This window comes from Gadus morhua, chromosome 22 (genome assembly GCF_902167405.1).
Source record: "Gadus morhua chromosome 22, gadMor3.0, whole genome shotgun sequence".
NCBI classification, from domain to species: Eukaryota; Metazoa; Chordata; class Actinopteri; order Gadiformes; family Gadidae; genus Gadus; species Gadus morhua.
In genome coordinates, this window is record NC_044069.1 from 1,647,185 (window position 1) to 1,660,412 (window position 13,228).

Sequence of the window (13,228 nt, forward strand, 5' to 3'; positions counted from 1 at the left end):
ACTGGTCTGTTTTCCTCGTCTGTTTAAAAGTCCTACCTCTCCTCTCTGGGGGGGCGTCCATCTTTAAACACCAATGGTATATCCATAGACCAGCCACTCTTCATGGAGACACAGCTGGGTCCAGGGGAGTCTGCTCTCTCCTGCTGGACTCTTCTAGAAAAACAAGAACCAGGATTTATGGACGTTTGATAGAAGCTGTATCGTTATGATCTCTGATAAATCCTCACCTCTTCTCAATAGACTGATTTCCATCTTTAAAGGTAACAGGTTGATCCATAGACTGGTCACTCTTCATGGAGACACAGCTGGGTCCAGGGGAGTCTGCTCTCTGCTGCTGCTCTGGGCTTCAACACACACACACACACACACACACACACACACACACACACACACACACACACACACACACACACACACACACACACACACACACACACACACACACACACACCTATTACTCAGACTAATGATGGAGTCATGATGCATCACTGCTGAGCTCTGAGATGGACAACAGTCACAGACAGAGAGATCCTCTTCTTACCTCTTAGCTTTGCTCCGGCGGCCATGTTCCCCAGACAGAGTGGTCTTAGAGGTAGGACCCCCCTCCTCTCTCTCCTCATCCATAGTAGACTGGAGACAAACACAACTCATCCATCACTTCAATTGCCTTTTCAACTTCAGCCGTTTATTGAGAGAGGTCATTGAGACTGCGTCACACTAAAGCATTATGGACGTCATAGACCATCAATATGAACCCCACAACATAACCACAGCGCCCTCACTACAGTACAGATGGGTACAGCAGATGACCGATGAATTATTAAACACCTTGGAGACTGTAACTGTGCTTAAACTACAACGCAAAAAAGATATCCAATAGACTCAAAAAATGCATTGCGGTACAATTAAAGTAAAGAACGTTAGAACAATTTCTCCACTGGACCAAAGTCTGAATTCTGTCACATTACTGAACCACAGATTCAATATAGATCAACTGGTGAAGCTCAACACATCGATAGTCAATACGCACAAATATATAACTTATATCTAAATATCACCACATTGAAAGGACTTCTTTCACGTCCTTCCTTTAATTCGGAGTAGCATCAAGACAAACGAATCTCTTGAATATTGAACGCAGTGTTCAATTTACCACACGGGTCAGAAAAGCAGTGAAACATGAACTAATGTATTCTCTACAGTAAACTCTGTCTTTAATTGATAAGCGATACACGGAGACACATACCAAGATGAGGTCATTATTATATACAGCAACCTAATGACAATATTAACGCTAGTAAACTGGTTGTTCATTATCATATACATAACCTAAAGACAATATAAACGGTAGTAAACTGTCAGCCTACCTTACCTTATCGTTTCTACTCCGGGATTATATTGCGTCCATACGGTATAAAGTTGTAAAAGTTTAAATGTAAGGGAAGAAACGGAGGTTAGAGTGTTTCTAAAACAAGTTAATCAGGTGAAAGGAAGTCAAAGAAAGTCTCTTCGCTGCGACACCGTTGACTCGCAGTTGAAAAAACCCGGGACACGCCTCTCTCAGTGCGGGCACGTGATATCTGTGAAGATGAATGTTATGAATGCAGTGCTCGCGCACAATACACACACACACACACACACACACACACACACACACACACACACACACACACACACACACACACACACACACACACACACCTCTTAGAGTCAGGTACAGAGAGAGATAGAGTATGGTAACATCCCCCTTATAAGGTAGTGGTGTCATTAGCCACCTCCTGAACAAATACAGTTACATGCATAATGATGCAATCATACACTTATCCACTCTCAAAAAACACACACACACACACACACACACACACACACACACACACACACACACACACACACACACACACACACACACACACACACACACACCAAACTGTTGGAACGGGAAGTACTTCAGGAACCGAGAGAGGAGAGATAGAGAGCGAGAGACAGAGAGACAGAGAGAGAGTGATACAGAGAGAGAGTGAGACAGCGAGAGAGTGAGACAGAGAGAGAGTGAGACAGAGAGAGAGTGAGACAGCGAGAGAGTGAGACAGAGAGAGAGTGAGACAGCGAGAGAGTGAGACAGAGAGAGAGTGAGACAGAGAGAGAGTGAGACAGAGAGAGAGTGAGACAGAGAGAGAGTGAGACAGTGAGTGAGCAGGAAGAAGCAGAAGAGATCTCAAGTTAGTTTTCTCTCTGTGAGGAACAAGCTGTGAGGGTCTGGTCTGAGGAGAGGGTCTGGTCTGGGGGGTCTGGTCTGAGGAGAGGGTCTGGGGGGTCTGGTCTGGGGGGTCTGGTCAGGGGGGTCTGGTCTGGGGGGTCTGGTCTGAGGAGAGGGTCTGGTCTGGGGGGTCTGGTCTGGGGGGTCTGGTCTGAGGAGAGGGTCTGGGGGGTCTGGTCTGAGGAGAGGGTCTGGTCTGGGGGGTCTGGTCTGAGGAGAGGGTCTGAGGAGAGGGTCTGGGGGGTCTGGTCTGAGGAGAGGGTCTGGTCTGGGGGGTCTGGTCTGAGGAGAGGGTCTGGGGGGTCTGGTCTGGGGGGTCTGGTCTGAGGAGAGGGTCTGGGGGGTCTGGTCTGAGGAGAGGGTCTGGTCTGAGGAGAGGGTCTGGGGGGTCTGGTCTGAGGAGAGGGTCTGGGGGGTCTGGTCTGAGGAGAGGGTCTGGGGGGTCTGGTCTCACACACACACACACACACACACACACACACACACACACACACACACACACACACACACACACACACACACAGAACTGTTGGAAGGGGAAGTACTTGAGGAAGCAAGAGGGAGAGCGAGAGAGAGCGAGAGAGAGAGAGCGAGAGAGAGAGCGAGAGAGAGAGAGAGAGAGAGAGAGAGCGAGAGAGAGCGAGAGAGCGAGAGAGCGAGAGCGAGAGAGAGAGAGAGAGATTAAATCGGTTAACTATCAGAACAAGTGAATGGTTAATCGTCCTGTGGATTAATTGTTCGAGTTTGTACAAAAAACCAGTTTCACATCAAAAGCAAAGACAGCGAAGCTAAGCACTGCTTCGGGACCGCTATAGTTCTAGTTCCGGTTCTATATATAGTTGGGACCGAGACGCTCAGTCTGCTCTGTCCTGTGTGTGTGTGTGTGTGTGTGTGTGTGTGTGTGTGTGTGTGTGTGTGTGTGTGTGTGTGTGTGTGTGTGTGTGTGTGTGTGTGTGTGTGTGTGTGTGTGCGTGTGCAACCCAGTCGCCAAGAAAAAACGTTGACGGTGTACGTTTCCATGAACACTGGATACGTAGCATTTCAACGTAAAACAGCGTGTTATACCTACAGTATCCACGCGTGCCGCTGTGGAGGCGGGTTTCGGGGTTTGGGTTTCACGGCAAATTGTGGACACGATTGTTGAGGGTAATTGTTGTTGCCGTAGCCCACTAGCCGACTGACTTCCTCCTCCACACTCCCTGTTAACCACCTCGGCCCCCCCGCCCACTCCCCCGCTACTCAGGGGGAGTAGGGCGTCCCCCCGCTCACCCCCCCGCTACTCATCAGGGGGAGTAGGGCCCCCCCCCGCCCACCCCCCCGCTACTCAGGGGGAGTAGGGCGTCCCACCGCTCCCTACACCCCCACAGGTCCCCCTAGCCCCTCTTAGACACCCCAACACACTCACTTTACCGTTTAAACCTCCCGTTATCCCCTCTCTCCTGGCCCTCCCACCTCTGAACCTTAACCTAACCCCAGGTTCCCCCCCCCCTCTACTATCACACCTGCCCCCCCCCCCCCCCCCTTTAGTCACTAGATCTAATGGCCTCTCACTGGGACAGCGCCAGCCCCCCCGTCGTCCACCAGGGGGCGCCTGTACCTTTGGTTTCTCCACCACTCTCCCGACTAGCAGAACCTGCTCCTGGAAACAACAAGCAGAGTGATATTAGCACTGATTCAAATAATAAACAACCAAAACTGTTCTCCTTTACTGCCCGAGTTCATTCTCCCCCTCACTCACCCCCTCCAACACTGTTTTAGATGTCCCAAGCAGAACCATTACCCAGCGTGTATTGATCCCTAGCTCACCTGGCATAGTCCAATGGCCCCCACTGACCCCAGCCTCTCCTCCTCTCCCCCCCCCCCCCCCTCCTCTCCTCCCCCCCCCTCTCCCCCCCCCCCCCCTCTCCACCTCCTTCCTTTTGTTCTAGACCATCAAATGAAGATCCACCCAGGACCCCCCCCCCTCACCAAACCATTGGTACCCCCCTAGCCTCCCAGTGGGCTCTGGCCATTAGGAAGCCTCTTATCATTATGGGGGATTCTAACATCGCCCCCACCCCCACATTTAAACGGTCGGAGGTTCAGGCCCACAGTTTCCCGGGAGCGACCCTCAGACACCTCACTGCGGTCCTGCTTAGATCCCCCTCCCCCAGGCCTGGCATCAGACCGGTGGTTTTTAGGTAGACATAAACAACGGTCTTAGGGAACAAACAGCCGTTACCGTTATCAAAGACATCGACGTCGCGTTGGAACAGCCAGAGCTGAAGTCCCTCAGGCCCGTCTCGTCATTCCTCTCCTCTCTGTTTCCATCGAGCTATCCCTTCACCAGCTCCACTGCACTGAGGCCTTCAGCAGCTTTGTGAGAGACAGCATAGAGGAGGTGGACCCCCGATGCGGTCACCTTAAACAACGGTCTCTCCTTCAACTCCAGACGACCCAGGACAGCGTCCATTGGGCTCGGGGACGGGGGTTAGGGCTATGCTACCCATAACCCTAACCCTTACCCTCTTATTCATTGGAGGCTTCTTTTATGTGAAAGGATGGTATGGATGTGTGAATGGTTTTACTATCTCTTATTTATCTTTTTTTATATTCCTATTTTTTTATTTATTCATTTAATCTATTTTGCACTTATCTGCCAGCACTTATCTTTACCCTGTGTGTTTTTAATACTTCTTGAAATGCTTATACCATGTTATTTATATATATATGTATATGTGCAATTTTGGGGTTCCTGCATTTTTCACCCATGACTTCTACTGAGATTGCAGTGTGCTCCTTTTTATTCCTATATTTTGTATAAATGCGCATGATTTACTATTAATGAGAGGATGTGTATGGATGGGTCTGGATGCGTGGATATATGTGTGTGTATGTGTGTGTATTTGTGTGTGTGTGTGTCTCTATTGTTTTGCCCTCTACCCCCAGCACCTTGCCAGGGTTGACAGATGGTATAAACTCCTCTCCATCAAACCACGCAGACGAAAAGTTACAGTTCACTCTTTATGGTGAGGTGAAGTAGGGTAAAACTGAGGAATGGAAGTACAGCATTTCAGTATGAGAATAACAGGGACCGTCCTGCCGTCGCCTCTACCCACCACGGGACCACCACCCTCTCAGGCTACCCACCACGGGACCACCACCCTCTCAGGCTACCCACCACGGGACCACCACCCTCTCCTCTACCCACCACGGGACCACCACCCTCTCCTCTACCCACCACGGGACCACCACCCTCTCAGGCTACCCACCACGGGACCACCACCCTCTCAGGCTACCCACCACGGGACCACCACCCTCTCAGGCTACCCACCACGGGACCACCACCCTCTCAGGCTACCCACCACAGGACCACCACCCTCTCCTCTACCCACCACGGGACCACCACCCTCTCAGGCTACCCACCACGGGACCACCACCCTCTCAGGCTACCCACCACGGGACCCCCACCCTCTCAGGCTACCCACCACGGGACCACCACCCTCTCCTCTACCCACCACGGGACCACCACCCTCTCCTCTACCCACCACGGGACCACCACCCTCTCAGGCTACCCACCACGGGACCACCACCCTCTCAGGCTACCCACCACGGGACCACCACCCTCTCCTCTACCCACCACGGGACCACCACCCTCTCCGGCTACCCACCACGGGACCACCACCCTCTCCTCTACCCAACACGGGACCACCACCCTCTCCTCTACCCACCACGGGACCACCACCCTCTCAGGCTACCCACCACGGGACCACCACCCTCTCAGGCTACCCACCACGGGACCCCCACCCTCTCAGGCTACCCACCACGGGACCACCACCCTCTCCTCTACCCACCACGGGACCACCACCCTCTCAGGCTACCCACCACGGGACCACCACCCTCTCCTCTACCCACCACGGGACCCCCACCCTCTCCTCTACCCACCAAGGGACCACCACCCTCTCCTCTACCCACCACGGGACCACCACCCTCTCCGGCTACCCACCACGGGACCCCCACCCTCTCAGGCTACCCACCACGGGACCCCCAACCTCTCAGGTTACCCACCAAGGGACCACCACCCAGTGGCGGATCTTCCATTAGGCAAACCTAGGCAAGTGCCTAGGGCCCCAACCAAATCTGTCTTTATTAGGGGCCCCCAAATCTGCCCCCCCCAGCCATTACTTATGGCCAAAAAAAAAAACATTTCTAGTAGAAAAAAATAACAAAAATATCAACATAACGCCGAACTAATGCCTAAGTAATAATTTTCCAGCACACATGCCCCCCTCCATTGTGCATTGGACTAGTACAGAATATGATTACGTAGTAACGCGCGCAGCGCGAAATAACGTACTTCAAACCAAAGCAGAGGGATGCGACTCGGTGAAAATGAAGCAGCGGAATTATGATAGTGGTTGTGCTAAACGAAAACAAAAAGCTGAGAAGAAAAGAATTGCAGATACACTGCTGAAATTGACTTCATTTTTTACACCTGCTGCTGCCACAGCAGCCGCTGCTGAACTTGCGACAGGCTCTGCTGTTGGGGAAAATGATGAAGTGGAGGTGGAGGTGGAGGAGGAAGGAGGAGAGGTGGGTGCCCAAGGAGAAGAGGTGGCTATGGAAGCCGAAGGAGAGGAAGATGAAGACGAAGATGATTTGAAAGAAGGGGATGACAGATGAACAACATCACCTTCTATCAGTGAGCCCTGGCTGAACAAGGTATTTGAGTTGACAAAGTACATTCTTGTTGTATAAAGATCATTGCCAAATGAAACATGGTGTAGTGAGTATGTTCTAATGCTGTGTTTGTCTGTTTTTCAGGTTGGGTTCTATACTGCTGCTCACCACTTTTCTCTGATATGAAGACTTTTGAGAAGACGACAACAGTAGGACTTTGTGTTTACAAATGCTTTCTGTCTCACACACACACACACCACACACACACACACACACACTCACACACACAGGGCCGTAGCACCAAATCCTTGGCCCCTATACTATAGGTACTGATGGGCCCCCCTGCGCCAGGTTGTTGACGGGGGGGGGGGGTCCGGAGCAATTGTTGACGGGGGGGGGTTCCGGAGCGATTGTTGATGGGGGGGGGGGGGGGGGATTCTTTTTTTTTTTTTTTGGTCATGGGCCCCCCCTCTGCCTTGGGCCCCCCCACAACTGTCCCCTTTGTCCCCGCAGTCCGACGGCCCTGCACACACACACACACACACACACACACACACACACACACACACACACACACACACACACACACACAGTTTTACTCACATGAAATGGTGAAGGCAACAGGGAAAATGGAAATGGACATTTGAAGATGGAGAACTTAACCACTTGCACACCTAAACACCCCCCCCCCCTCTCTCTCTCTCTCTCTCTCTCTCTCTCTCCTGTCACTCACTCACTCACTCACACTGAACCACTGCTTTGCCTGTCTCTCACTCACACACACAGCCACTGTTATTCCTGTCCACACACAAAATCTTTTCATTGGTCCTGTTTAAATGTAAATGGTGGTTTTCATAGACTCATATCCATTTTGTATTTTAGTTCTGTTAAGTGCAAGATCATTTTGTATCTCTGGCAGAGAATGGAAATCTCTCTCTCTCTCTCTCTCTCTCTCTCTCTCTCTCTCTCTCTCTCTCTCTCTCTCTCTCTCTCTCTCTCTCTCTCTCTCGTTTGAGTAATAAACATGTAATTTTGGCAAAGGCTGGAGCAATCTGAAACTGATTTTACTGTGGAGAGTTGAGTGGCAGTGCACTATGGGTTTATTGCGATTCTAAGAGTATTGGGATGGTTATTTGTTTTGTGTACGTGTTTCAAAAATGAGGGCCCCATGTCTATATTTTTGCCTAGGGCCCCAAAATGGCTAGATCCGCCCCTGCCTGCACGGCAGCGTTCTCTGGTGGGGCCGTGCCCCACTGGCCCCTAATGCAAAGACGCCACTGCTCCCGAGCGCCGACGGCCGAGTGGAACCACCGACCCCAAGCCTCGACCGAACAAGACGATGTTCAAAAGGACCAGACACGATCCTACGGGGCATACAGTTAGGGATTGGACTATTTGATCCATCCAGCCCGTAGTGATCAACTGTGAGTCAAACTTGAGATGGATCCCTCCCCACACACACACAGACCCCAAATGGATAGATATCCCAGTGCAAAACCAACACATCACACAGGTCTTAGATAAAAAAGAAAAAAATTCACACACCAAGATTGTGGTGGTCTCTCTGGGCATCAACCACAGGGACAACCTGTTGGAGTCGGCAACGTGCTCTCTCCAGGCACTGCACTGCAAAACCGTAGAAAAATACCCGCAGGCCACCATATATGTTCCCATCATTACTTTCTCACACAATTTAGCTGCACCACATCAGACCCCATTAACATATTGACTTAATGCATTCATAACTACAAAATACAACTCACTATTCGAAATACACCACTCTGAATTCCACACAACTCACAACGACATAACGACATTGGAGAGCAGAGATTCTCTCATACTGAGAGGGGGAGAGAGGGATAGAGGGAGAGGGGGAGAGGGGGAGGGAGAGAGAGATGGGGGAGAGAGAGAGGAGAGGGGGGATGGAGGGAGAGGGAGAGTCTCTTACAGGCGCGTGCCGTCCATATGGGCAGCTGGGGCGGCGAACTCCCTGCAAAAGCATGCTCCCAAAACAAATAGTTCCTCAGTAAATCATTGCTCCAAGTTTATTTTTAATAATGTGATTGTGACATTAACTATCTATAGTTTCTGTAGGCTTTTCGACTATTTTGTCTGTTGATATTAAATTGATGGTGGCGATTCTAGTTGAGTTTAACGTGTCATGCAATGTGGGGCGGCGGAGCTCAACGACCGCGTCCCTCCGTATGTTTCTCGCATAACCCTGCAGGCTGCAATAAGAATTGCATTCCGCGCTATAAGACGCCCATATGGTCGTAAAGTAGTCTGCCCCATGGTCGTGTTCTCTGACTGTTTAAAATCGAACTACTCCGCCTGTATCTTTCGGCATTGAAGACTATTTAATTTCAGCAGGTATTAAAATTGTATACCTGATTTCATACCTGATTTAAACAGCTGTTATTGAGAAATAGCTGATTTCAAAAGTGTTGAGAGATTTGCACACATCGTCGGGCCAACGGGTATTTCTACTTTTCATGTATTTGCAATGCACTCACTAAGCCTGTTAAATTGTTAGATTGTTAAAATAAAATATGGAAGAAATAACTTCCCTATAATGTCGAATATGTCCTTTGAAATTTTTGACTTTGCAGAGTTGGTGTTTCCATTGCACATGGGCTATTCTAATTAGCCCGACATATGACGAGTGTTGCGGATGGCACTTCAAAAGCGTGCAGTAACATTAGGCTATTGGTTTATTTTTATTATTATTATTTTTTTTTTTCTTACTCACAATTAGTTTAGTTAACATGTTTTAATGTAGCTCAAATATATATAGTACATCGATGCGAGACCGGGTTGGTGGTTTGAACCTGTTGTAGTAGCAGAGAATGGCCTGCGGGGGCAGTATGTACATGGTTAAATACATGAATAGGCTTGAATTTAGTAGTAACATGGATGTTTGATATTTTTACAAAATGGATTATGTGAACATTGCTGAATGACATCCATCATGTATATTAAATGTATTGCAGGAGTTTAGCTTGACATTAACCAAGTCAAAGGACAATTAATGAAACGGACCAAACATGCAGAAGTCAATGTAGGTTTTTAATATACAGTATAAACAAAAACACTTGACAGAAGTTGAATACATACTTTTGTAAAGGAAAGCAGAGGAAAACATTTTCCCAAATTAATAATTTCAAAATGTCACCACCATTCACGAAAGCTAATGAAGGGGTTTGTGTAAAACCATCCTCCCTGACCAGCTCTGTCCCCGACTCTAAACCCTGACTCTCAACCCTAACGCTGAACCCTCTGAAGGCAGGAAGACGTTCCTTCAGTGTAAAGGTTCAAGAAGGCACTCCTTCAGAGTAAAGGTTCGAACCACGGAGAAGGAAGAAGAAGGTAAGGAGTAGAGAGTAGTGAAGTAGTGCGGTTAGTGACAGACGTGAGGGTAAGGCGTGTGGAAGCACACGGGTACATGTGGGGTCAAGAAGATCACTCCCACTGGAGGTCATTGATCCATCATGATCAGACCGCTGAGTTCAGCAGGTCTTCTGGAAGACGAGGCTAAGATGAACTGAGGAGACGTGACCAGCAGGATCAGGTGAGGTTCAGCTCAGGTGTGTCTGCCCGGACCAAACAAGGACATGGATTAGGTTCAATATTCAAAAGACACAACATTATCTTAACCAAAGAGACTTCATTAAGGAGCAGGCAGGCTTTAGGGCGCCTTGCTCAAGGACGCATCGCTGTATTCTGAGGAGTTGAACCCGGCACCATTGGTCTGAGAGATGAACCCCCAACCCCCTACCTAGTCCACTATGTCCAGATAATATGAACTTACGAGGAATCCTTGATGGTCAATTCCTAATCGTCTTACAGCTTCTCAGCTCCTCCACCAGCTCTCTTCAGACGGATTCATGGTCTGGAACAAACAGCGGAAGTCTTGCTTCATTGTGTGGTAAAAGAGATGTAGTTGACTGGTATATTAACAAACGCCGGTAGTTTGTGGTAGCAGTATTCTACGGTAAGTGGCACTGAGTGTGATGATCACTTCAGAGTCGGGCTCCATCTACCCAACGACAGGAATCCTCCACCAGGCAGGGCCTCCATCAGTTCCTCCACCAGGCAGGGCCTCCATCAGCTCCTCCACCAGGCAGGGCCTCCATCAGTTCCTCCACCAGGCAGGGCCTCCATCAGCTCCTTCACCAGGCAGGGCCTCCATCAGCTCCTCCACCAGGCAGGGCCTCCATCAGCTCCTCCACCAGGCAGGTTCTTCAGCACGGCTCCTCCATCAGCCCCTTCAGCCATGGATTCCTGGTCTGGTTACAAACAGTTGGTCTCAGCAGTAAATCACCTGGAGACGCAACACACCCCACCTCCTGCATCTGAGGTTCATTTGTAAAATGGAAGACGAATTTAAACATTTAAACACTTGAATTAGACAACGTCTACAGATTGACCCATTCAGCAATTCTTCCACTACGGTCGTAGCAGCACTCTAACAATAATGGCTCATATGACTTCTACATAACCCCGGTATGAATTAACTCAAATCACAGCGTGGCACAGATTTAAAGTCTTAAGATGATCAAAACCAGACCTAAACTACCGTGGATTTTAGTGTTTCAGATGAGCTTGGTGATGGTTACCCTCTGGTCCGGTGCTGCAGGCCCCTGGTCTCCAGCCTCAGTCTCCGGTCCATCCTGGCACCACAAGCCGGTCCCCAGCCTCTCAGCCTCGCCTTTCAGCTACAGCAGCAGGTTTACATCAGCATTTGCCCAACAATAATTATTTATTATTACAACTATTTATTTGACTCCGAAACTGATTTACACAATTAATTTAATTATTATTTTATAACTCAAGGCTAGAAAAGATTGGAGAGATCAGACATGAGCATCCCGTTTTGGGAATGAAGACAGAGCAGTCCACAAGTTTAAAGAAGTGGTTCAGCCCATGCATTGAAACTGACCTGAGAAGACTCTACTCACACAGAGCACTGACCTGTTCTGGAGGACTTCTGACAGGAGGTGGAGGTCTGGCTCTGGGTGAGGAGGTGGAGGTCTGGCTCTGGGTGAGGAGGTGGAGGTCTGGCTCTGGGTGAGGAGGTGGAGGTCTGGCTCTGGGTGAGGAGGTGGAGGTCTGGCTCTGGGTGAGGAGGCAGACACCTTGGGACAAACTACATGTTACCTTTTTAACCTTGTACAGTTCTAGAGTATCTTCTACTGTAACATGTGGGAAAGACAGCCATTATTTTAGCTTTGTTATTATCCAGTTGGTAACTAAGCACCAAAGTCGTTGTTTAACGTCATTCCATTGGGTAGGGTTTTACTTCAATTATTGACACCAGATATTTAGAACGTATGAAAGCTGAAGTAACAAAGAACACTAAGCAGTATCGATATTAAATCAAATATACTCAGCCATATTCAGCTGCAGGGTTCCGTCGAAGAAATGCCAAATTGTCTTCCACCTTGAAATGATCTTCAGCCTTCACTGATGATCAGAAATGGGCCCGCAAGTAGAACGCTGTTTCGAACGCAGCGCGAGTCCCGTGAACGTGGTTAAAGTCGGCGCAACAGTCGGAAATTATCAACATATTGTACGATGCACGCGTCAGTGAGTATTTAATATCAAACTTAAGTAGTTTAAGATAAGGGGCAACAATTCCTGATGGAAACCGACTGAAAAATAGTTTGTTGGCAACGGCTCGAAGATACGCAAATACAATCCAGAACGTTCCGCCAGATACCTTCAGGGGATTCACGTCCAACTAACAGCCACGTGGGTTCTTATGGTTGTCAAGACTACAACGTTCTATGCTAACCATTGAGACTAAATCAAGTGAACGCACTCAGAACCTTCCACGGCGGGAAGCACAAACCGTCCGACTGGAATCCGAACATTCCGGCCGGAACCAACCAAAGAAAAAACAGAACCAGCGCCTCACCTTGAGCTGAACGGAGGAAGATCCTGAAGTCCAGCGATGGTCTTTATTAAAACACAGCCAACAGACTTACCTTGAGGAGATCCGTTTGTTGCTGTTGGTCATTAATACTATTCAGTGTACCTTTACATTATTATGCACCCAGTGTGTACAAGTTAAATCACTCAAAACCGTACGAAGAACCGAACTACCATGTACGTTCCACAACAACTTTAAACCTCAATTCTTTGCTGAAAAACAATGGAATAATTCAATGCAAAACCTTGTCTACATTTTAAAATTAAAAACAATTATCGACATTCAGGGTACAAACCATGCAGATCAAATCTAAACAGTAAGCTCACAGAGAGCCGACCATAGCCAAGCAATGTCACCCTGACCGCCTCATTACCAACAGC

General features: G+C 48.9%; 3 long non-coding RNA genes across 4 annotated transcripts in view; all 3 read right to left on the reverse strand.

Moving 5' to 3' along the window:
• The window catches only part of LOC115535301 (uncharacterized), a 1,637-nt gene extending 1,348 nt beyond the window's left edge, over positions 1-289 (reverse strand). Inside the window, exons 1-2 of the long non-coding RNA XR_003974444.1 lie at positions 228-289; positions 37-153 (exon numbers count right to left, since the gene is read on the reverse strand). This is a non-coding gene — a long non-coding RNA (uncharacterized LOC115535301). The remainder of the gene's footprint in view (positions 1-36; positions 154-227) is intronic.
• A 324-nt stretch (positions 290-613) lies between these two features.
• Positions 614-2,862, reverse strand: LOC115535306 (uncharacterized). 2 transcript variants are annotated; one of them, XR_003974452.1, is made up of 3 exons: positions 2,712-2,862; positions 1,373-1,701; positions 614-630 (listed from the first exon to the last, which is right to left on the reverse strand). It is a non-coding gene; the product is annotated as an uncharacterized LOC115535306 (long non-coding RNA). The 2 variants fall into 2 exon arrangements; XR_003974451.1 differs by lacking the exon at positions 2,712-2,862 and having other exon boundaries at positions 1,373-2,080.
• A 7,604-nt stretch (positions 2,863-10,466) lies between these two features.
• On the reverse strand, positions 10,467-11,079 carry LOC115535320 (uncharacterized). Its single transcript, XR_003974467.1, has 3 exons — positions 10,935-11,079; positions 10,725-10,805; positions 10,467-10,506 (listed from the first exon to the last, which is right to left on the reverse strand). It is a non-coding gene; the product is annotated as an uncharacterized LOC115535320 (long non-coding RNA).
• Positions 11,080-13,228: the final 2,149 nt, after the last annotated feature.